The following is a 25,119-nucleotide window of genomic DNA, read 5'->3' as shown; positions in this document are numbered from 1 at the left end:
GAAAATCCCTATAATAGTATCATCAGAGTCCATATTAACAGTAATTACCACAGGACCCCCAATAACAGTTCAAGGGAAAACAGCCTCTGATTTTAAGCCTTTTTTTAAGCAACCTGCGTTTTTTGCCACGTTTTTTACAGCCGTTTTTGGAGCTGTTTTTTTATTGAGTCAATGAAAAACGGCTCCAAAAACGGCTCAAGAAGTCACATGCACAGGAAAAAACGCCTGGTGAGAACGGAACACCGTTTTTCTCAGTGAAATCAATAGGCAGATGTTTGGAGGCATTCAGTCCCCGCATTTTTAGCCATTTTTCGGGGCGTTTATGGCCCGCAAAAACTGCTGAAAATAAGTCGTGTGATCATACCGTCACAGTCAGATGATCCACAATTTAGACGTTTTTGAAAAATGATTTGGTCATAGGATAAAAGAACAATGCTCAGCCTTCCTAATACAAGCAAAAACTGTGTTATGTAAAAAAAGAAAAAAAAAGAAAAGGAATTTTTTTCATGAATGTACAAGTAGATGAGTTGATCTTTGTCGCTGTACACCCGCTGTTTACAAAACAGAGTACATAATAATTGTTCATGGTAAAGGCCAGTAATACAAGTCTTCACCAATAAACATGATCCTGCTGTAACCAGCTCTGTTTGCTGAGCTTTTTATTGTCTTTATTCCACAGGGTGCATGCAATTCTACCAGAAGGAATCTGCTTAAAAAAAACCCCTTGTGATTTGATGTATAATCAATCACAAGTTTCTGTAAAGCAATTGTGAGATAAAAAATGAAATGTAAGTCAGTACCTATAGGTGATCATTACCTGCTATTTATTTTCCTCGGTGCTTGCTGCTTGGCTGCTTTTTTTTTTAGATCAGCTCCATTAGGGCAGAACTGTGAGCTGTGACTACAGTTCAGCTCCAGCACCTACAGGGAGTCTAAGGTAGTCTGGAACACATCTCCTGTCTCATCATTGGTTCAGGCTGCTGCTCTGTTCCTCCCACTGCAGCTCTGCCTCTTCAGATTGGCTGCTGTGTATACATTACAAGCTCTTCAGAAATCAAATCATGGAGAGCTGATTTCCCAATACAGCAAGGATAGAATGATTATCGTGCAGCGCCACTTAAGAAGATACGGGCATCATCAATGGCACATGGTAGATGGAAGGCCTTCTTAAAGATTCTGCAGCAGGGCTTTCAAGCTTCAAGTTACGTCTTTTCACCAACAAAAGCTCTGGTAATTGCGGTTGTAATACAGACGTTAAAATGTGGCCACATTAGGGTCACCTGAAGTGGCTCAAGTCTCCCACAGTTCTAACATTTTTTTAATGACCTCACATTTATTACATAACATTAAAAAAAAATCTTTATTCATTCTCAATCGAGATTAACCTCACCATTCATTAAGATTAGCACTCAACAGCAACCAACAAGTTGGGGCAGATGCTGGTGCCCCCTGCAGGATGGGGGGCACACTGTTGTCTGCCTTGAATTTATGTCCTGTGTAATTTCTCCTCTACACAGGTCTGCAGTGTTCTTAGGTCCTGCACAGTACATTGTCCCTCCGGGCACTTCTCTCACACTGGCCGAGGGGCCATTCGGGCACCTCTCTGTTCTCTGGCGGTGCTCGAGGGACGCTTATCTATATTTCATTATTTCTTAGCCTCACTTTAAAGGGAATGTGTCGCTAGAAATGTTTTATTTTTTTTAGTTAAACAGTTATTATATACATGATTTGACATTGTTCTAATTTTTTTAATTTTTTCACAAGTCAGGAAATATTATAAATTAGATTCAAATTTATAACATTTCCCTGTGCTGGTCACTAGAGGGAGCAATTCCCAAAATTGCAGCATTGGCATGTGGTAAAGCAACCACATTGCTTTATGCTGCAAAATTTGAGAAGACACACTCACTCTAGTGTCCTCAAACAATCCCCCCTCCTTTATCCTGGCTAGTGCCAGGAGAAAGGAGGGGATTGAATGTTCAAACCTCCTACACTGTGGGCCGCCATTTTTTGAGCGAATACACAGTGTAGTAGGCTTACATACAGTGGTAATCACACACTAAAACACGAACATACACAGACATAACTTACCTGCTCCTGCCGCCGCCGCTCCCTCACTCCGGTCCGTCCGCTCCCTCCGGTCCATCCGCTGCTAGTGCTTACTTCTAATCACATGTCCGGAAGCCGCGACCGGAAGTAGTCATCTTACTGTCCGGCCGCAGCTTCCGGTCCACAAGAAAATGGCGCCGGATGTCGCTCAGCCGAAGACCTTCCATTTGGACTGTGTGGGAGCGGCGCATGCGCCGTTCCCACACAGACGGCGTACACCATAGTGAATGGAACGGCTCCCGTTCGCATTCTCTATGGGGATGTATGTGCCGTATTCCATCTCTGTATGTGTCGTTAATCGACACATACAGAGATGAAAAAAAAAATCTCAGCCCCCATAGTGAAGAAAAAGATAGAAAAAAAAAAAAAGTAAAACACAAACACACAAATAAATACAATTTATTTTAATAAAACACTAAAAGCAAATTGATATAAAACATTTATATCCAGTGCTTCCGTGCGACCTGCGTGGTTTTCACGCACCCATTGACTTCAATGGGTGCGTGATGCGCGAAATATGCCGAGATATTGAACGTGTCGCGCTTTTTACGCAGCGGACAAACGCTGCGCAAAAAGCACGGACTGTCTGTACTGCCCCATAGACTTCTATTGGTCCATGCGTGCCGCGTGAAAACCACGCGGCCTGCACGGACGCAATTCACGTTCGTGTGAATCCGCCCTTAAAGATAAAGCGTTACCCCAGAAAATACAATACTTATTTTTTTGTAATACATTTTATTAAATAAACATCACAAAAGAGTAAATAACATAGACATATTCGGTATCCCAATAACCGTCACAACCCATACAATACAGTTATCACATTATTTATGGTGATTGGTAAATGGCGTAAAAAAAATAAAGGAAAATGGTAAGGCCCTGTTCACACTGAGTTTTTTTGACTAGTTTTTTGACGCGGAAACCACGCCGCAAAACTCCTCAAAAACCGCCCGAAAATGCCTCCCATTGATTTCAATGGGAATTGGACGAGTTTTTTACCGCAAGTAAAAAAAACGCGTTGCGGTAAAAAGAAGCGTCATGGCCCATCTTGAGGCAGTTTCCGCCTCCAAAACCCCATTTCAATGAGTCAGAAAGAGGAAAAAAAGCCTCGATGAGTGTTTTGACGAGTTTTTGTCAAACCACTTTGCAAAAAACTCTGTGTGAACACAGCCTAAGATTGCCTTTTTTCTAATTTCCCTCAAAATAAAAGATAATATAAATAAAACTATGAGTATGTGTTTTGCAAGATGGTGCCTAAAAAACTACCACTTATTTCACGAAAACCAAGCATAAGGCGGGATTCACACGACCGGGTCGTTCCCGAGCCCGTGTGTCGGCCGGTAAAATCGGCCATTTTGCCCGGCCGGTTTGCATTAAGTTTTGCATCCGTGCCGGGCCGGGCAGATCCGGACAGTGACATCAGCGGCACCGTGTACAGCGATGCCATTCGTCAGAATGGCATCAACTCCTCCTCCTCACATGCAATCTGCGCTGTGAGGAGGAGGAGATAGAGCGCAGGCTCCGGAAAACCCGGCCATCACTCGGGACACATCCCGGTGATGGCCGTGTATTACCCGGCCCCATAGACTTCTATGGGAGCCGGGCGGCCGGGTACCTGGGCGAAGATAGAGCATGTCCTATTTTTTGATGGCCGGTTTTTCCGCCCGTCAAAAAAATCGGTCGTGTAAATAGCCCCATTAGGGGTCTATTATTCCTAATGCAGCCGGGTGCCGGCCGATTTATGAACGGCCGGCACCCGGCCGGGAAACCCTGCCGTGTGAATGAGGCCTAATACAGCTACGTCATCTAAAGCAAAAAAAAATTAACAATTTCACCTCTCTTATTTAGGGTATGTTCACACGTGGCAGATTTGTGGTAGAAATACATGCACATGCTGCAGAAACAGACCCATTTACATGTAATTTTTAGAAATAAAAACAAAAATAAAAACTGCTCACTCAAGAGCCCACACGTATCTGTAGCCAGCGCGATTGAAAATGGAGACTTATTCCTCCGTGCTCGTGCGCTGCTCGCCCTTTTCGGGGCAGGCAATTCACATGCACTTAGGAAAAGCATGAAAGCAAAGTAAATGTTGCCGGCATCGAAGCATAAGGAGAGAATGAACGGCGCTGGCATTGAGGAGGCTGTGATCCAATAGGATGCCTCAAATCCCGGACTTCTGACGTAGACCGGGTTTGAGGCATCCTATTGGTCCACAGCCTCAATGCCCGCCCCGTTCATTCTCTCCTTATGTTTGAATGCCGGCACCATTTACTTTGCTTTCATGCTATTCCTCCATGCTCGTGCGCTGCTCGCCCTTTTCGGGGCGGCCAGCGTACAAGCACTTATGAATAGCATGAAAGCAAAGTAAATGGTGCCGGCATTAAAACATAAGGAGAGAATGAACGGGGCAAGCATTCTGGAGGCTGTGATCCAATAGGATGCCTCAAACATGGGACTTCTGACCATGGCCGGCCTTAGCTATGTTCGACCAGTGCGGTCGCACAGGGCGCCAGCCGCCACACGGCAAGAGGGGCGCCAGCGGCTGTGTGTATCCCCGCGCCGTTGCAACTACCAGCGGGGATACACACACTAACTACAGTCGCATCCGGGCTCTTCTTCACTTAGTGGCTACCGCTGTAGCAGCCATAGCGGCTGCTAGCGGTGACACCGGGCATGAGGGGAGGGCGGTTGCGCCGCTAGCAGCTGCTGTGGCTGCTATAGCGGTAGCGACGGCACTATAGCAGAGCAGGGAGATATCTCCCTCCTCTGCTGTCTACTAGCGCCACTGTAGCTCCCTTCAGCTACAGCGGCGCTAGTAGACAGCAGAGCAGGGAGATACCTCCCTTGCTCTGCTATAGTGCCCCCCTGTAGATATCAAACCCCCCCCCTTCCAGGATAGCGCCACCGTAGCTCCCTGAAGGAGCGGAATCCCCGTGTGGCCGGGGATTCTGGTCCTGGAGCGCTGCTTGATGCCCCTGTCCATATATGGACAGTGACATCCGGGAAAACTCCTGAAGCGGAATCCCCGGTCACAGCATTGCAGACTCTATGATCGGGGATTCCACTCCAGGAGAAGCCAATGACATCATGGACACAGACGTCAGGAGCTTCTCCTGGAGTGGAATCGACGGTCATAGCATCTGCAGCGCTGTAACCGGGGATTCCGCTTCAGGAGATTTCCCTGATGTCACTGTCCATATATGGACAGAGGCGTCAAGCAGCGCTCCAGGACCGGAATCCCTGGCCACACCGGGATTCCGCTCCTTCAGGGAGCTACAGTGGCGCTATCTATACTGGAAGGGGGGGGGGTTGCTATCTACAGGGGGGCACTATAGCAGAGCAGGGAGGTGTCTCCCTGCTCTGCTGTCTACTAGCGTCACAGTAGCTCCCTGAAGGAGCGGAATCTCCGTGTGGCCGGGGATTCCGCTGCTGGAGCGCTGCTTGATGTTTCTGTCCATATATGGACAGTGACATCAGGGGAAACTCCTGAAGCGGAATCCCCGGTCACAGCATTGCAGACTCTATGACTGGGGATTCCACTCCAGGAGTAGCCAATGACGCCATGGACATAGACGACAGGAGCTTCTCCTGGAGTGGAATCGACGGTCATAGCATCTGCAGCGCTGTAACCGGGGATTCCGCTTCAGGAGATTTCCCTGATGTCACTGTCCATATATGGACATAGGCATCAAGCAGCGCTCCAGGACCGGAATCCCAGGCCACATGGGGATTCCGCTCCTTCAGGGAGCTACGGTGGCGCTATCTTTACTGGAAGGAGGGGGGGTTGCTATCTACAGGGGGGCTGTGGGCTGTGTGGCACTACCTACAAAGGACAACTGTGCAGGAGCACACAAAATACCCAGCTTTCCCGGGTATAAAAAAAAGTGTGGAAATAGACTAAGATATAACCTTTATTTAATCTAGCTAAAAGGATTAATCCTTTACTCAGACTAAATAAAAGTTATAACTTAGTTTATTTCCACACATTTATTTGATAGCTGGGAAAGCTGGGTATTTTGTGTGCTCCTGCACAGTTATCCTTTATTGAATGTCTATTGCCCGCCAGCTATCGGTCATTTCGTAGTCCTTGCACTATCTACAAGGGGGCTGTGGGCAGTGTGGCACTACCTACCAGGGGGCTGTGTGGCACTACCAACCAGGGGGCTATGTGGCACTACCAACCAGTGGGCTGTGTGGCACTACCTACTAGGGGGCTGTGTGACACTAACTACCAGGGGGCTGTGTGGCACTACCTACCAGGGGGCTGTGGGCTGTGTGGCTCTACCAACCAGGGGGCTGTGGGCTGTGTGGCACTACCAACCAGTGGGCTGTGTGGCACTACCAACCAGGGAGCTGTGGGCTGTGTGGCACTACCAACCAGGGGGCTGTGGGGCACTACCAACCAGGGGGCTGTGGGCACTACCTACCAGGGGGCTGAGGGCTGTGCAGCACTCCCTACAGGGGGCTGTGCGGCGATCCCTACAAGGGGCTGTGCGGCCCTCCCTACAGGGGGCTGTGCGGCCCTCCCTACAGGGGGCTGTGTGGCACACTCTACAGGGGGCTGTGTGACGCTATCTACAAGGGGGCTGTGTGGCGCTATCTACAAGGGGACTGTGTGGCCCTATCTACAAGGGGGCTGTATGGTGCTACCTACAAGGGGGCTGTGTGGCGCTACCTGCAAGGGGGCTGTCTGGCGCTACCCACAAGGGGGTTGTGTGGTGCTAACTACAAGGGGCTATGTGGTGGTACCCACAAGGGCCTGTGTGGCGCTACCTACAAGGGGGCTGTCTGGCGCTATCCACAAGGGGCTGTGTGGTGCTACCTACAAGGGGCTGTGTGGCGCTACCTACACGGGGAATCTGTGAGTGGGGGTCTGATGGTCATTTTACTGAGTGGTGGGCTGATGGTCATTTTGATGTGAGTGGGGGGCTGATGGTCATTTTACTGTGAGTGGGGGGTTGATGGTCATTTTACTGTGAGTGGTGGGCTGATGGTCATTTTATTGTGAGTGGGGGGCTGATGGTCTTCAAGTGGTTTCCGCCTCTGACCTCCAATTGAAATTAATAGGAGGCAGAAAATACCTGCGGCGCCCGTTTGGAGCTTTTTTTCCTGCGTCTTTTGCATTCGCTTCAACAGCTTAAGAAAAAACACAAAAAAAAGGTGACACAACGCTGTCAGTTGCTGAAGGAATTTTGAGGCAGATTTTTTTTGCCTTACAAAAAACGTGTGTGAACATGCCCTACCAGTGGAGTGCTTGTTCTTAGCCGTTTTCTGTCTTTCTCAAAACAATTTTTGGTAGGGGTGCCCTGAGGAAATTTTGTTTTTCCAGTGCTGCCTCGCGTCCGAAAAGGTTGGGAAACTCTGTACTAGGGTCCCTTCATGGAGCAGCTCAGTTCGTCCTGGGAACGGGGCCTAGGTGAGTACAATTTTTGTTTTTGTTCGGGGGCACTGTCTACAAGGTGGAGGTGGGGGGCTGTATGGCGCTGTCTACAAGGGGGAGGTGTGGGGACTGTATGGCACGATCTACAAGGGGGAGGTGGGGGACTGTTTGGCACTGTCTACAAGGGGGAAGTGTGGGGGGCTGTATGGCACGATCTACAAAAAGGAGGTGGGGGATTATGGCACGGCCTACAGGGAGGCTATATGGCAAAATCTACAGGGGGCATTATACTGTGTGGGGGCCACTAAGCGGACATTATACTGTGTAGGGGTACTACAGGGGGCATAATACTGTGGGCACAATTAGAGGACAAAATACTGTGTCCTTGAAGGGGTTGTAATATATTATATTTTTAAATATTATTATTATACTGTATGGGGGCACTAAAGGGGCATTATAATTTTTTTATGGGCCATTTTTTTTTTAATGATGGGGTGGGGCGCCGAAAGATCATTTCGCACAGGGCACCATCTATCCTAGGGCCGGCCCTGCTTCTGACGTAGACCCGGGTTTGAGGCATCCTATTGGTCCACAGCCTCCTCAATGCCTGCCCCATTCATTCTTTGAATTTGCTTCAATGCCCGCCCCATTTTGTTTGTGTCCTTTCAGATAACTCAGTGCTCATTCACTGCTTATAGCAAAAATTGTGCCTCCCTGGAAAACCCCTTTAATAAAAACTGAAATTTAGAAAAAGTGTGTCCTGTCATGCAAATGAGCAATAATCAAAGACGCGAGGATTAATAATATCCTAAGGCGGTAAATCTTATAAACACAGCTCTGGGAATCACAGTGAATAGTGTCAGCCTCCAAGCAAGCGGCATTAAAGTCACAAATTTCTCTGCTAAATTTCATTATCACTGAGACATTTCAGTTGCTCGACTTGCGCGCCTCTTGTACCATGGAAATCCAACCTGAGAACTTTAGGTTCTTATAAATCTTTTAAACTTCATCAAACTAAGTTCAAGATCTCAGAGAAAAATTGTGGCATTAGAGGGTGCACCCCTATATTTTTTTTTTTGTGCTTCAATGAGGAACGAGATCAGTCGGTACTGATTGTCTTAGTATGACTATGCCTATGCTAGACTAAAAAACCTAACCGCTCAGGCTAAGATCAAAAGAGGAGGGTACTTTAAAAGGGTTTTCAAGTCATAAGAAATGGATGGCCTATCCTCAGGATAGGCCATCAATATCTGATCGTTAAGGGTTCAACTCCCGACAATCCCATTGATCAACTGTTTTAAAGGAGCCGTGGTGCTAATGCACCTGCTTGTACTGTGAATCCTCAACACACTTTTAGCCGCAGTTCACAGTGCAGAGGCGTAGCTAGGTTCTCCTGCACCCGGGGCAAAGATTCAGATTGGCGCCCCCCCCCCAACTTATTTCCTGACATCTCCTTCCCCCTAGCCATGTTTGCTTTCTCTACCAATCAATGACGTGTAATTTTTTTTCACAATTTTTTTAATGTAACTCAAGTATAAAAGCATTTCTACATTTTACAAGCTTTGTAAATAGCGCCACACTCCCCCCCCCTTGTAAATAGTTCCACATTCCCCCCATTTTAAATAGCGCCACACCCCCCCTTGTACTTAGCGCCACACTGTGAACAGACCAGTGAGCAGTAGCCTACTGCTACAACTCTCCGCTCTGCCCGGTGTGACTTACCGGAGGAGCCGAGGAGGTCATGCAGCGCAGGCAGAGGCAGAGTTCCTTCTGACTAGGGTTGGGGACTGCCAGGGCCGGCCTTAGCTTGGATGGCGCCCTGTGCGGGACTCTCTATTGCCACCCCCTACACAAACCAAAAATGAACCACATATATGGACACGCTGGAACATATATACTGTACATACATAAAGACAGATATTTAGACATACAGGGAAATATACATACACACATCTGGAATATATACATAGAGGTAAATATATAGACGTACAGACACATATACACACACACCAGCAGATAAATACAGAGACAGGGACATATACAAATACATAAAAGGCACATATATACAAGCACAAAAACACATTCACAAACAGACCTATATATACACGCACACAGGCACATATGTACACAGCTCAGATAATGTAGTTATGTCACCTGCAGTCCTATGTAACACCACAGATAATACAGTGATAGCTCTCTGAGTACAGATAATGTGGTAGATGTTGCCTGCAGTCCTATGCAACACCACAGATAACACACAGTGATAACTGTCTGAGTACAGATAATGTAGTAGATGTAAGAGACAAACACATGCAGAGACACAGAGACACAGACAGACAGAGACACACACACACATACACTGTAACATATACACATAATAAGACAGAGACACACACTGTATACACACTACACACACACATATACACACATACACACACACACACACACACAGGCACTCACCATGTCTCCTTGCTGACAGCATCACAGGTCAGGATGGGCTGTGGGCGGAGCTTCCTCTCTGCTTCTCGGCTGGCTGTGTGTAACAGCAGAGCACAGAATAGAGGCAGAGCTGGAAGAGAGCATCACGTGAGTGGACCTGTCCCCTGACCTCATGTCACTGACGTGAGGCCAGGTGACTGGACTGGTCCACTACCTGGCCGTCACAGACCCCAGCAGAACGCCGTAATTTCCTGGCTCTTGATAAAGCTGCTGCAGGTGTCCGACATACGGGGCGCCTATCAGCAGCGATCAGCTGCTCTTCGGCGCCCCCCTTCCCTACCACCTAGTTGCGCCCGGGGCACATGCCCCGCCTGCCCCCCCCCTAGCTACGCCCCTGCACAGTGCTACAGCCTTCTGCCATTCAAGCAAATGTGTGTCAGTTATTCCTAGTAAGAGCAGTGGCAGTAATGAACGGAAAGCGCTCTTCAAAACAGCTGATCGGCGGGGGTCGTGGGAGTCGGACCCCCACTGATCAGATATTGATGGCCTATCCTAAGGAAAGGCCATGAATGTCTTAAGACTGGAAAAGCCCTTTACGTACCGGGAAAGCTGGATGAATTGGCGCTCGCTGTCCCTTTTAGAAGGGAAAGTCAGTGTGTACTAGTGGCCGATAGAGGAGCTGCAGGAGAGCGGTGGCGGGAAAGGCCGCAAGAAGCTTGGACTGGGAGAGAGGCATTGTCTGGAGCCATAATATACCGGGGATTGGTACAAGGTGGTGGCAGGCAGTCATAACAGATTGAGGGCCAACTGTCCCCTGTCACCGGATGTCGAGGGACAATATCGAGATATTTTTGTTATTAAAAGAAGTGACCTACATGCCCTGCCTTAGGCAGGCTGGTATACGGGTATAAGCGGATAAAAGTTATTTTAAAATATTGGAATAATAAATAAAGCTGTGGCCGACCCTCGTGTCAACCCACGTTTAAAAGTTCAGTTGGTGTCGGTCTAATTATTTAGGTGGTGGAGGTAAACCCACCCTGGCCTGTACTCGATGGTGGTATGCGCACAGTCAGTGGTGCCAGCATTACAGTGGGGCTCAGATCTTTTCTTTTTCTATAAGGAATGAGAAGGATCAAATACATTAATGACGTTTCAATGCTTCTAGGGGAGAGCAGGAAACCGCGGGCGTACAGGGGTACCGTACAGGCTACATGGACTTGAAGGCTACGTACAAAACTGAGCTGTAATATGGCCGTGTGCATGAGGCCTTATACTCTAAAGAACAACTCCAGTGGGGATTACAATATAATTGAATTTTCAGGGGAGCCGTAGACGCCGCTTTCTCCAGGTTTAATATAAGCTAAACTGATCTGCCATCTACCTGGTTTGTAGGCAGCGTTGAAATCTCTCCTACAGGCATTCAGAGATACAGTTACAAGGCTGATAGGATCAGCAAATCTGAGGGTTATTGATAAAGCACACAAAGCAAGATTCGTTTCTTGATATCCTGGCAGCAAAATTTTGCCAAGCAATGTTCTACCAGGTTACGTGACTGTTATTAAGACTGTTTGTTGTTCTCACGCAACCTGGGCCAAAGCGTATTGTGCAAAAGAAAAAAAACTAAGAGCGAAGCTTCCTCCTTTCTTCCAGAAGGTAACGACATTGCAAATGCCTGCAAGAGCCACCAGCAAATAGAGACAGCCTGGAGGAATGATGGGTGTGTGATAGGATTACAAGTGGGGGAGGGCAAGGCCAGGACTAACATGAAGAGTACACAACATCCTATTAAAGCACTTCATGTTTGTATAGCGACACTGTATGTATAGGATCAGCCATGATAGTCATGTTAGAAATTATATCAAATTATATTACCATTAGAGTATATAGACATCATAGAGATGGGGTCCACTGCTTGGGATCGTCCCCTTTATTACCCAGAGAGGAAAGTTGCTAAAAATTAGTGGCTCCTGCTCCGGCTGACTTGGTCCGGCCATGTTTTACATAGACAACCATTCATTTGAATGGGCGCCCTATCATATTACATTTCTTGTTGGGGCCACCCCGTTAAAGGGGATGTCTGGTGTCAGCAAATTAATGGTAATTCTTGGATAATTAAAAGTTATACAATTTTCCCATATACTTTGTGCATTAATTCCTCACTGTTTTCAAGATCTCTGCTTGTTATTCAGTAGGAACCTTCATTGTTTACTTCCAGTGGATAAAATTCTGTCCATAGTCACGTGATGGACACACAGGTGCACAGCTCGTTACAGTATGTGTATCAGAGATGTGACTGGTAACGAGCTGTGCACCTGTAAATCTATCACATGACCATGGACAGATTATTATTCACTGCAAGTAAACGATGAATGTTCCTATTGAATGATGACAAGCAGAGATCTTGAAAACCACGAAGAATTAATACAGAAAGTATATGGTAAAACTTTTCATTATTCAAAAAATAACATTAATTTGCTGACACCGGACAACCCCTTTAAGGCTTGTATTAGGTGTCTTTGTGCATGTCTAATACCTAAAGAAAAAACATAAGTTACTGGTGAATATCTGCTGGTATAAATACATATAATACATATCAATCTTGCCTCATTAGTCATGCAGAACCACTATATTGTCAGCAAAATAATTTTTTCCTCTAAATGTCATAGGCAGTAATGTCAAAATTCGGCTCTGTTCACATTTGCATTATATTCTTGCTTTTAAAAATCTCAAATCCCTGACAGTAATCTGACAGACCCTCAGATCAGTTCAGATCTGCTTAAAAACGGATCCGTTAAAGTTATTGTGGCGATTACTTGAACAGATGCCATGACACTCGTACAGAACCTCAAACTTTTGTTTGAAAGTTTAGCAAAAAGTAGGGGACAGATAAAAGGGAGTATGACTGCCGGATCAGACTACAGAGTGATTGTTTGGACTCCATTACTGTGGGGGTGCATAGGTCTTCATAGGAGCTGTAAACACAAAATGATTGGACATTTTTAATCAAGATCATTTGCATTGGTGGTGCTTCATTTTCCATTTTCGATATAGTGGAGCAATGAACAGAAATGTGATTGAGAAGGCGAACATAGTCCTTAACTCTGCGGTGTGAGGACAGCCATTCAGCAGCCCAGACCGCAACTTCCTATTAATGGTATTCGGGGGATGTAAGGTTATGCTTAAAGAGGCTCTGTCACCATATTTTGCAACCCCTATCTCCTATTGCAGCAGATAGGCGCTGCAATGGAGATAACAGTAACGTTTTTTTTTGTTTTTTTAAACGAGCATTTTTGGCCAAGTTATGGCCATTTTTATATTTATGTAAATGAGGCTTGCAAAAGTACAACTGGGCGTGTTTAAAGTTAAAGTACAACTGGGCGTGTATTGTGTATGTTACATCTGGGCGTTTTTACTTCTTTTACTAGCTGGGCGTTGAGAAGAGAAGTATCATCCACTTCTCTTCAGAACGCCCAGCTTCTGGCAGTGCAGACACACAGCGTGTTCTCGAGAGATCACGCTGTGACGTCACTTCCTGCCCCAGGTCCTGCATCGTGTCGGACGAGCGAGGACACATCGGCACCAGAGGCTACAGTTGATTCTGCAGCAGCATCGGCGTTTGCAGGTAAGTCGATGTAGCTACTTACCTGCAAACGCTGATGCTGCTGCAGAATCAACTGTAGCCTCTGGTGCCGATGTGGCCGACATGATGCAGGACCTGGGGCAGGAAGTGAGTGACGTCACAGCGTGATGTCTTGAGAACACGCTGTGTCTGCACTGCCAGAAGCTGGGCGTTGTGAAGACAAGTGGATGATACTTCTCTTCTCAACGCCCAGCTAGTAAAACAAGTAAAAACGCCCAGATGTACGCACATAATACACGCCCACTTGGACTTTTACTTTAAACACGCCCAGTTGTACTTTAGAAAGCCTCATTTACATAAATATAAAAATGGTCATAACTTGGCCAAAAATGCTCGTTTTTAAAAAAAACAAAAAACGTTACTGTTATCTACATTGCAGCGCCGATTTGCTGCAATAGCAGATAGGGGTTGCAAAATCTGGTGACAGAGCCTCTTTAACTGAATTTTCGGGTTTAGGTTTTTATCAAACATTATTAGTATTTTTTAAATCTATTACACAGAATTATATAGAGGGTAGCATTCCAGGAACTGTTTGACAATGGTGGAGTTGTTGTCCTGACATTACAGATTTCAATGGAAATACTTTTCTGGAATACAAGGCAGTCAATTTATCTCCTTTTCTTAGTTCCCTAAATACTCTAGGGCGAAAACTTCAATCATGGAAAGTGGCTACATAATGTACGCTGGGGATGAAAGACTGATGCATGCGGTCACACGATATTTGTGGTTGTATCTTGTCACGGTCACAGGGTATGTGGACCCACTAGGCTGCTCCGCCGTAGCGGAGAGGCAGCTGACCAGGTCACAGTCTATACGAAAGTTTATAGTAGTTAGTAACACTTGGGTTCCTGAACTAGTCCAGACATTGGCTGTGGCTTCAGCACGGATGGAGGTCGGTGCAGCAGGTAGCGCCAGACGTGGCGGGCAGTATACAATGTGACAGAAGACACTGGACGTGGCAGAAGACACTGGATGTGGCAGAAGACACTGGACGTGGCAACGACAGCAGGTGCAGTAGACACGACACCGACACTAGTAGGCACAGGAACAAGAACAGCACGAGATACAGGAACAGGTAACAGGGCACAGGTAACGACTGGAATGGGAAACACTAAGGGACCATTTGCAAGACAGACTTGGGATAACTAACAACGCTCAGGCAAGGATCAGTAGGGCTGGGGCCTTCTAATAGACCAGGAAATCATGTGGTTGATGATGATGATTATTTTACAGGTGCGTGCGCTGGCCCTTTAAAAGCAGGCACGAGCGCGCACCCTACGGGACACAGCAGACCGGAGCGGAAGTGAGCGCTGGCGTCTCCTAGGAAGGAGATGGGGACCAGCACTCACGGATCCATGGCTGTGGGCGTCGGGAGATGAGTAAACCCGACGGCCCGTGGCCATGGACGCTACATATCTCTTAAAATGTATTTTGAAAAATGTTCAGGATGTGTCCCAGGATGTGCACTAAAGCTACTAAATGTAAAAAAAAAAAAATACCATATCTTCTCTTTCATCTCATGAACATACGCCCCTGGCGCTAGCTATTAAGGTTTCTATTAAAACCAAGTACAGAAGAGGCTGGACGCAGCTGCAGGCTTAAGGGAAGCCGACATGTCCGTCCTGGTAGGGAAAGGGTTAATGTTACGAGGTCAGGGAAAGTTGAAGGAGCTGAAGGAGGGACGGGGAGGAGTTAAGGGGGGCGGGGGGGCCGTTACTGCGCTTCCCGCTGTTTCTCGGCATTGAGCCGGAAGCAGCGGGAGGAGTAACACACAGTAAGCAAAGCTCCCCGTTGCCCGGTTTTTTAGTAATGGCAGAGGCCTTGATTTTAGAGCGGCTGCGCGCCGCTGCTGTGCACCACGGTCCCGGATGGCTGGAGGAGACCGTGGCTGCATTAACGCGGATCCCGGACGCCGTTTCGCCACGTCGGGCACGGCGTTCGGGGTCTGTTGTAAGGGACAGGCTCCCCTCCCCCGGCCCCCCTACGAGCATGGCTATGGCGGCGGGGGGGGAGTCGGCAACAACCGCTCCTGCGCTGGGCAGGCAGAGAGCGGTGGCAGGGGTGACGGCGATGCAGGCTGTGTCGACCCGTCCCTCTCGGCGGTCCCGACCTCCAGAGCGCCTTAGTCCGGAGGTAGTCCCGCGGACACGGCGTCGCAGAGGGAGCCCGATCCCGGACGCTGCAGGCCAGGCAGCTGGGAGGACCGCCCCTTCCCAGGCCCTGCGTCCTGGCAGGAATCCCAGGCCGCGACGGGGTCCGGCGGTAAGCAGGGAGTCGCAGGCCGGGCTCCCTGTCACCCCTCCCCCATCAGATGGAAGATGTCGAGAGCAAGGTACGGCCGCCCCGCATGGTGATGTTCCGGCCAGGGGGCAGGCTTCGTCAGGTTCGTCTAGACGGACGACTAGATCTGCAGCGACGTCGAGGCAACAGGTCCGGTCGGAAGTCTGGGTCCCGGCGGTCGGGCGGCAGGTTGCCGGCCCATCGGTCAGCGCGTCCTCATCCCCTTTCCGAAGATGTCGTTGGGAGGGACAGTCGTCGGCGAGAGAAGAACTGGAGGAAGGTGAACTGGACGTCTATCGTCGAGGTCAGGATGGTCCGGCTGACGGGAACACAGCGCCTGTGCAGCCCGGTGAGTGTATAACTCCATTATTGTCTTATCCAGCGATTTTTATGTCGGGTGTCGGCGGGGGGGCTGCTAGCATAGCATCGGGGGCCGGTAGTGGCGCGGGCGGACGCGACGGAGCGGGTTTGGCAGATTTAGTGGGTTGCTTACGGGAGCTGGTGGGGCGCCTTGATAGGGCCGCGGCGCCGGTTGTAACGGAAGTGTCCCCTGCGGTAGTTTGGGAAGGCCCCAGGGACGTGGGATCGTTGCAGGCGCGTCCTGTGGTGGCGGTTAGAGAGGCGGTCGCGGTGTCGGTGCAGACTGAGGCACAGAAGGACGGCGATCGAGTGCGCATGGACGATCGTGCTCGGGGGGAGGTGTATGTTTGTTTTGAGGGTCCGTTGGGGGCGCATTTAAAGCAGGAGGTGCGTGATCGGATCTGGAAAGATGAATACGTTGAAATTTTTTCTCTCTTGCCGCTGGCTAAATTCAATTTGGATAAGAGCAAGCGGGATGAGAGTAAAAAGGACGAGGAGGAACGGCGGCGGTATAGGCTTATCCCGCAGACGTTCGTTAATTGGTCGCAGGCGTTCGCCATATTGGCTAGTGTGATAGGGGAAAAGGCGCCGGAAAATTGTTCGGCGTTATTTTGTTATTTTGATGCTATTGGGGAGGCTCATAGGGCGTATGGGGGTCAGGCGTGGCTGCGATATGATGAGCAATTCCGTCAGCGGAAGGCGGTTCGGCCGGCGATTCGGTGGGACCAGAAGGATATTGCTCTCTGGTTACGGGTTACGGCTCCGGTTAGGCAGCCCTTTCCCGGGAGCGGTGGCCAGGGAGGCCAGACTAGTCAGAGTGGACCAAGCGGCGGGGGAAAGGCGGGGTTTTGCTGGCAATTCAATGAAGGCCAGTGCAAGTTTGGGGCCACGTGCAAGTTCAAGCACGTGTGCTCCGAGTGTAATGGTGCATCACACGGGGCGGCAAAATGTCTGCGGAAAAAGAGGTCCGGGAACCAGCACGGGGCTGGTCAAGGGGGTGTCGCCGGTGAGGGTGGAAAGGATGGCCCCTTATCTAAATGAGTATCCGGATAGGGCGGCAGCTAAGTTGCTTTATGAAGGGTTTAGTGTTGGTTTTGTTATTCCTCCGCCTCCTTATGAGGTTCCGGTTACGCGGAGAAATTTAAAATCGGCTTACTTGCATGCGGAAGTCGTGTCGGAAAAGTTGTTAAAAGAAGTTTCGTTGGGGCGCATGTCGGGGCCATTTGTGGAGTCGCCGGTAAAAGATTTAGTTGTGTCCCCTTTGGGTATTGTCCCTAAACGCGAGCCCGGAAAGTTTCGTTTGATTCAACATTTATCGTATCCCAAAGGTTCGTCGGTAAATGACGGGATTGATCACGAGTTGTGTTCCGTAGTTTATACCTCATTCGATAAGGCGGTGGGGTTAGTGCGGGCTGCGGGTCCGGGGGCGCTGCTAGCAAAAACCGACATCGAGGCGGCGTTCAGGTTGTTGCCGGTCCACCCAGAAAGCCAACGGCTGTTGGGTTGTTTTTGGAATGGGGCCTTTTACGTGGATCGGTGCCTTCCGATGGGGTGTTCTCTTTCTTGTGCATACTTCGAGGCGTTTAGTAGCTTCGTGGAGTGGGTAACGAGGGGAGTATCCGGGGTCGATTCGTTGATCCATTACTTAGATGATTTTTTGTGCGTTGGCCCGGGGGGTTCGCCGGTTTGCGGTAACTTGCTTCATGCCCTGCAGAAGGTGGCGAGGGATTTTGGGATCCCTTTGGCGCCGGAAAAAACGGAGGGCCCGGTAGCGACGATTTCTTTCTTGGGAATCGAAATTGACTCGGTGGCAATGGAGTGTCGGCTCCCGGCGGATAAGTTGGGTGCTTTGAGGCTGGAGGTGCGACGGGCTTGTAGAAGGAAGAAAATGTCGCTGAGGGAGCTTCAGTCGCTGCTGGGGAAGTTGAATTTCGCCTGCCGGATTATGCCGATGGGGAGGGTGTTTGGTAGAAGGTTGGCGGCGGCAACGGCGGGAGTGCGGGCGCCGCATCATTTTGTGAGGCTCAAGGAGGAGCACCGAGCTGATCTTCAGGTTTGGGATGACTTCTTGGGCCAGTACAATGGTCGCTCGCTATGGATGGCCCCAGCGCAGGATACGAGTGATCTGAATATTTTCACGGATGCGGCTGGGGCGGGTGGCTTTGGAGCTTACGGGGGGGGTCCGTGGTGCGCAGGTCAATGGCCGGCTAGCTGGGTGTCCAGTGGATTGACGCGGAATCTGGCCCTGCTCGAGCTGTTTCCCATCGTGGTGGCGGCTACCATTTGGGGGGACAGGCTCAGGGATAAGAAGGTCCGTTTTTACTGCGACAACATGGGGGTGGTGCTTGCCATTAATAACATCACGGCGTCCTCTCCTCCGGTAGTTCAATTGTTGCGACATTTAGTGTTGGTGTGTTTGTCGCTGAACGCGTGGGTGGTGGCGGTGCATGTCCCGGGTGTACGGAATTGTGTTGCTGATGCTCTTTCTCGCTCGCAGTGGGACCGGTTTCGGGAATTGGCCCCGGGAGCGGAACGTCTCGGTTTGGCGTGTCCGGATCATCTATGGGATCTGGTATCGGTCCCGTAGAGCAGCTGTTACAAAGGTCTTTGGCGCGCACGACGTGGAGGGCTTATGCTGCTTGTTGGAGGCAGTGGGAGGAGTGGGTAAGAGAGTTGGGTGATGTCAATACGGATAGAGACAGGTTGGTGGCACTTTTGTATTGGTTAGGGGATGCCTGGGAGGGGGGGTTTTCAGTAGCGAAGGTGAACCGGTTTATATCCGCGGTGGCGTTTGGGCTTAAGTTGCGGGGCTTGCGGGATGTATCGAAGGAATTTCTGGTATCGCAGGCTTTGAAGGGGTTGCGCAGAGGTAGGGTGGAGGCGGATAGTAGAAGGCCGGTGTCGTTTGCTTTGCTGGGCTTGTTGGGCGGTTCATTGGCATCGGTATGTCGTTCTTCAGATGAAATGGATTTGTTTCGGTTGGCTTTCTCGTTGGCGTTCTTCGGAGCATTTAGAGTAGGTGAGTTGGTGTCGCCAAGTACTAAACAGGCAGGGGGGCTGAGATCTGGGGAGGTGTGCCTTTTTGCAGATCGGTTGGAGGTATGGTTGCGTAGATCAAAAACTGACCAATTAGGGAAGGGAAAACTGATAGTTTTGTTCGCTCTCCCGGGGTCGGTCATGTGCCCAGTAGAGTGCATGCGGGGTTTTACAAAAAACAGGGGGTCTCCAGATTTGCCTTTGTTACGTCATGTGGACGGGTCGTTCTTGTCCAGGTTTCAGTTTGGAGCTGTTTTTAAAAAATGTTTGACGGCGGTTGGGGTTGCAGCAAGCTCATATTCATCTCATTCCTTCCGGATTGGCGCAGCAACGGAAGCAGGGCGCTGGGGGTTGGATGATGAGGGGGTGAGGCGTATTGGTCGTTGGGAGTCTAAAAGGTTTAAGTCTTATGTCCGCCCCCATATGTTGTAATTTTGTTGTTATGCTTGCAAATGTTATATGGTGGTGCCTAACTGTGTTTTCCGTTTCAGATTCGCCTCCTTGTCTGGTGTGGTTGATGGGTCATTCGTACGTGCACTGGGGGGCTTTGAGGGCGGACGTCCGCCCGGATGGTCGCCAGTTGCGCATTCCGCGACAGGATGCGGTTGTGCATTGGCTGGGGTTTAGAGGTATGTCGTGGAACAGGGTGTTGGCGGAATTCCAGACATATGTGCGGCTCGATAGGGTTCCGGAGGTTTTAGTGTTGCACGTGGGTGGGAATGACTTAGGAGTCCGCCCTTTTCGTGAGTTGGTGCGGGATATCAAACATGATTTGTTGTGTTTGTGGGTATCTTATCCCAAGTTGGTGGTAGTGTGGTCGGACATAGTCCCAAGGAAGCATTGGCGGTTAGCTAGATCGGTGGAGAGAGTCAATAAGGCTCGGATAAAAGTTAACCGGGCGGTGTCCCGTTTTGTGGCGAAGAACGGGGGCATTTGCGTGAGGCATAGGGATTTGGAGTCAGGATTGGGGAATTTCTGGAGGAGTGACGGGGTTCATCTGACCGAGGTTGGCATTGATATTTGGAGCTTGGCTATAGCAGAAGGCATAGAAAGGGCGGTGGTGGTGTGGAGGAACTCACAGGCTTAAGGTGGTCAAGGCCTGTTTCGCGGTGGCGGGGGGAGTCCTTGAGGCCAGTCAGTACAAAATGGTGGGGGGGTCGCATCGGGGGTATGCGTCCCCCAAAAAAGGTACATGGTTGAAGACTTCATCGGGTGTTATCCCTTTGAAGTGGTCTTCTGGTAGAAGGTATGTCACTTGAAGGCTTCATCGGGTGTTATCCCTTTGAAGTGGACTTCTAGTGGTCGGTATATCACTTGAGGGCTTCATCGGGTGTTATCCCCTTGAAGTGGACTTCTAGTGGTTGGAGCCATCTGCAGAGGTGAACGGTGCTTCCGAGCTGGTTTACGGCTGGAGGTAATTAGTGGTTTGCAGATGGCTAATTCGGTGTGTTCTTGAAAGGAACATCTGAAGGGGCTTCAAGGACTTCCTCTGCTCGGGTTAATGTTAACGTTTAATTGTTATTTATGATTCTGACCCATGTTGGTGTAAAGGATCTGCCAGGCACTACGTCTGTGGAGACTCCCAGGGTTAATCAGTCGACACCTGAGGCCAGACCTCTTAGACTGACACCGGCTCCCACCAATCAGGGTGGCAGGCTCAGGAGTGGGAGAGCCTATCGCGGCCTGGTCAGTCAGAGTTAGCTCCGCCCCCTGTCCATTTATACCTGCAGTTTTCTCTTCCTCATTGCTTGTTATTCTTTTGGATTCCTGGCCCCACTGCTGCTTGCTCCAGCCTGCTTCTGCCGTGCTTCTGCCTTGCTGCAGTTCTCCTTGACTTGACTTGCTTTGCTTTGCTTTGCCTTGCCCCTGGCTTGCTTCTGTCTCCGTGCCCGCTCGGGTTACTCACTTCGTCCTGGTCCTGACTGTTCGTTCGCCGCTCCGTTTCCTCGTGGCGTTCCGTGGCTACTGCCCCTTCCCTTGCGTGTTCCCTGTTTGTTTTCCTGTGCACTTAGACAGCGTAGGGACCGCCGCCCAGTTGTACCTCGTCGCCTAGGGCGGGTCGTTGCAAGTAGGCAGGGACAGGGCGGTGGGTAGATTAGGGCTCACTTTCCCTTCACCTCCTTCCTGCCATCATAGAATAACAAGCCCTTACCTAGTCTACCATTTCTCCTACGCTGTCGCTATCATGGACCCCCTTGAGACCCTGACCCAGCAGATGCAGGGCCTCTCCCTACAGGTCCAGGCCCTGGCCCAAAGGGTTGGGCGCACCACCTCACCTCTAGAACCCGACCTCAAGTTACCTGACCGGTTTTCAGGGGACCGTAAGACGTTTCTCTCCTTCCGGGAGAGTTGCAGACTATATTTCCGCCTTAAGCCCCACTCCTCAGGTTCCGAGAACCAGCGGGTGGGTATCATCATATCCCGACTCCAGGAAGGGCCCCAAGAGTGGGCCTTCTCCTTGGCTCCTGACGCCCCTGAACTTTCCTCTGTTGATCGTTTTTTCTCTGCCCTCGGACTCATTTACGACGAGACTGACAGGACTGCTTTAGCCGAGAGTCAGTTGGTGACCTTACGTCAGGGTAGGAGACCGGTTGAGGAATACTGTTCTGATTTTAGGAAGTGGTGCGTAGCCTCTCAGTGGAACGATCCGGCCCTAAGGTGCCAGTTTAGGTTAGGATTATCTGACGCCCTGAAGGATCTGCTGGTTAGCTACCCCTCGTCTGACTCTCTTGACCAGGTTATGACCCTAGCAGTACGACTTGACCGACGTCTCAGGGAACGTCAGCTAGAACGCTTCAGTGTGCTCCCCTCTGACTTTTCTGCGATCCCCCCCGAGGTCCCGCCTCCTCGCCCCTCCACGGAGGACTCGGAGGTACCTATGCAACTCGGGGCCTCCATGTCCCCTCGACAACGTAGGGAGTTTCGCAGAATGAACGGTCTCTGCTTCTACTGTGGGGACGACAAGCATCTACTGAACACCTGTCCCAGGCGCAAGAATAAGAAGCCGGAAAACTTCCGCGCCTAAGTGATCATCGGGGAGGTCACTTGGGCGCACAGGTATTTCCCGTTAATGTGAAACGCAATAAAATTTTGCTTCCCTTTCAGGTCTCGTTTGCTGGCCGGTCTGCCACGGGCAGTGCTTTCGTGGATTCTGGCTCATCTGCTAATATCATGTCTGTGGAATTTGCTATGTCTCTAAAGATGCCTTGTATTGATTTACCTTATCCTATCCCTGTAGTAGGAATCGACTCTACTCCCCTTGCTAATGGTTATTTTACTCAGCATACTCCTGTTTTTGAACTCCTGGTTGGCTCCATGCATTTGGAGCAGTGCTCTGTACTGGTAATGCAGGGATTATCGTCTGATCTGGTTTTAGGCCTTCCCTGGTTGCAGTTGCATAATCCCACGTTTGATTGGAATACTGGGGATCTCACCAAATGGGGTAATGAATGTCTTATGTCATGTCTTTCTGTTAACTCTATTTCTCCCCGGGAGGAGGTAAACACGCTTCCTGAGTTCGTTCAGGACTTCGCCGATGTGTTTTCTAAGGAGGCCTCCGAGGTGTTGCCCCCCCATAGAGATTACGATTGCGCTATCGATTTGGTGCCTGGTGCCAAGCTTCCTAAAGGTAGGATATTTAATCTTTCATGTCCTGAACGTGAAGCCATGAGGGTGTATATCCAGGAATGCCTGGCCAAGGGTTTCATTCGCCCCTCGACTTCTCCTGTAGGTGCTGGCTTCTTCTTCGTGGGGAAGAAGGATGGTGGTCTTAGGCCGTGCATTGATTATCGTAACCTGAATAAGGTCACTGTAAGGAACCAGTACCCACTTCCTTTGATTCCGGATCTTTTTAATCAGGTTCAGGGAGCCCAATGGTTTTCTAAGTTCGATCTACGGGGGGCATATAACCTTATCCGCATCAAAGAGGGGGATGAGTGGAAAACTGCGTTCAACACACCCGAGGGTCATTTCGAATACCTGGTCATGCCCTTTGGGTTGTGTAACGCCCCTGCTGTCTTCCAGAATTTTATTAATGAAATCCTGAGAGAGTACCTGGGTAATTTTCTTGTTGTGTACCTTGATGACATACTGGTGTTTTCCAAGGACTGGTCCTCTCACGTGGAGCATGTCAGGAAGGTGCTCCAGGTCCTTCGGGAGAATAATCTGTTTGCTAAGACTGAAAAATGTGTCTTTGGGGTACAGGAGATACCATTTTTAGGGCAAATCCTCACTCCTCATGAATTCCGCATGGACCCTGCCAAGGTTCAAGCTGTGGCGGAATGGGTCCAACCTGCCTCCCTTAAGGCGTTACAGTGTTTTTTAGGGTTCGCCAACTATTACAGGAGATTTATTGCCAACTTCTCGGTCGTCGCTAAGCCTCTTACGGACCTTACCCGCAAGGGTGCTGATGTCCTCCATTGGCCCCCTGAGGCCGTCCAGGCCTTTGAGACTCTCAAGAAGTGCTTTATCTCGGCCCCCGTGCTGATTCAGCCCAACCAAGAGGAGCCATTTATTGTGGAGGTTGACGCTTCCGAGGTGGGAGTGGGGGCCGTCTTGTCCCAGGGTACCAGCTCCCTCACCCATCTCCGCCCCTGTGCTTACTTCTCTAGGAAGTTTTCGCCCACGGAGAGTAACTATGATATTGGCAACCGCGAACTTCTAGCCATTAAATGGGCTTTTGAGGAGTGGCGGCACTTCCTGGAGGGGGCCAGACACCAGGTAACGGTCCTTACGGATCACAAGAATCTGGTTTTCCTAGAATCGGCCCGGAGGCTTAATCCTAGACAAGCTCGGTGGGCACTATTCTTTACCAGATTTAATTTCTTGGTTACCTATAGGGCTGGGTCCAAGAATATTAAGGCTGATGCTCTGTCACGTAGTTTCATGGCCAATCCTCCTTCCGAGAAGGATCCCGCTTGTATTTTACCCCCTGGTATAATCGTCTCTGCCACGGATTCTGATTTAGCTTCTGATATCGCGGCTGATCAGGGTGCAGCTCCCGGGAACGTCCCTGGGGACAAACTGTTTGTTCCCCTGCAATACCGGCTGAGGGTACTCAGGGAAAACCATGACTCCGCTCTATCTGGTCATCCTGGCATCTTGGGCACCAAACACCTCATTACCAGAAACTATTGGTGGCCTGGGTTGCCTAAAGATGTTAGGGCTTACGTCGCCGCTTGTGAGGTTTGCGCTAGGTCCAAAACCCCTAGGTCCCGACCTGCGGGCCTACTACGTCCCTTGCCCATTCCCCAGAGACCTTGGACCCATATCTCCATGGATTTTATCACCGATTTGCCTCCATCTCAGGGCAAGTCGGTGGTGTGGGTGGTAGTCGACCGCTTCAGCAAGATGTGCCACTTTGTGCCCCTTAAGAAGCTACCTAACGCCAAGACGTTAGCTTCTTTGTTTGTGAAACACATCCTGCGTCTCCATGGGGCCCCAGTCAATATCGTTTCGGACAGAGGGGTACAATTTGTTTCCTTATTTTGGAGAGCCTTTTGTAAAAAGTTGGAGATTGATCTGTCCTTCTCCTCCGCCTTCCATCCCGAAACTAACGGCCAAACGGAAAGGACCAACCAATCCCTGGAACAATATTTAAGGTGTTTCATCTCTGACTGTCAATTCGATTGGGTCTCATTCCTTCCCCTTGCTGAATTTTCCCTGAATAACCGGGTCAGTAACTCGTCAGGGGTCTCCCCGTTTTTCTGTAATTTCGGGTTTAACCCAAGGTTCTCCTCCGTCTCCCCTGGTTGTTCCAATAATCCTGAGGCAGAGGAGGTTCATCGGGAACTGTGCACTGTCTGGGCCCAGGTTCAGAAGAACCTAGAGGCGTCCCAGAGCGCACAAAAGATTCAGGCGGATAGTAGACGTT

The sequence above is a fragment of the Rhinoderma darwinii genome, chromosome 5, assembly GCF_050947455.1.
Source record: "Rhinoderma darwinii isolate aRhiDar2 chromosome 5, aRhiDar2.hap1, whole genome shotgun sequence".
Lineage (NCBI taxonomy): Eukaryota > Metazoa > Chordata > Amphibia > Anura > Rhinodermatidae > Rhinoderma > Rhinoderma darwinii.
Note: the sequence above shows the minus strand (reverse complement) of the source record.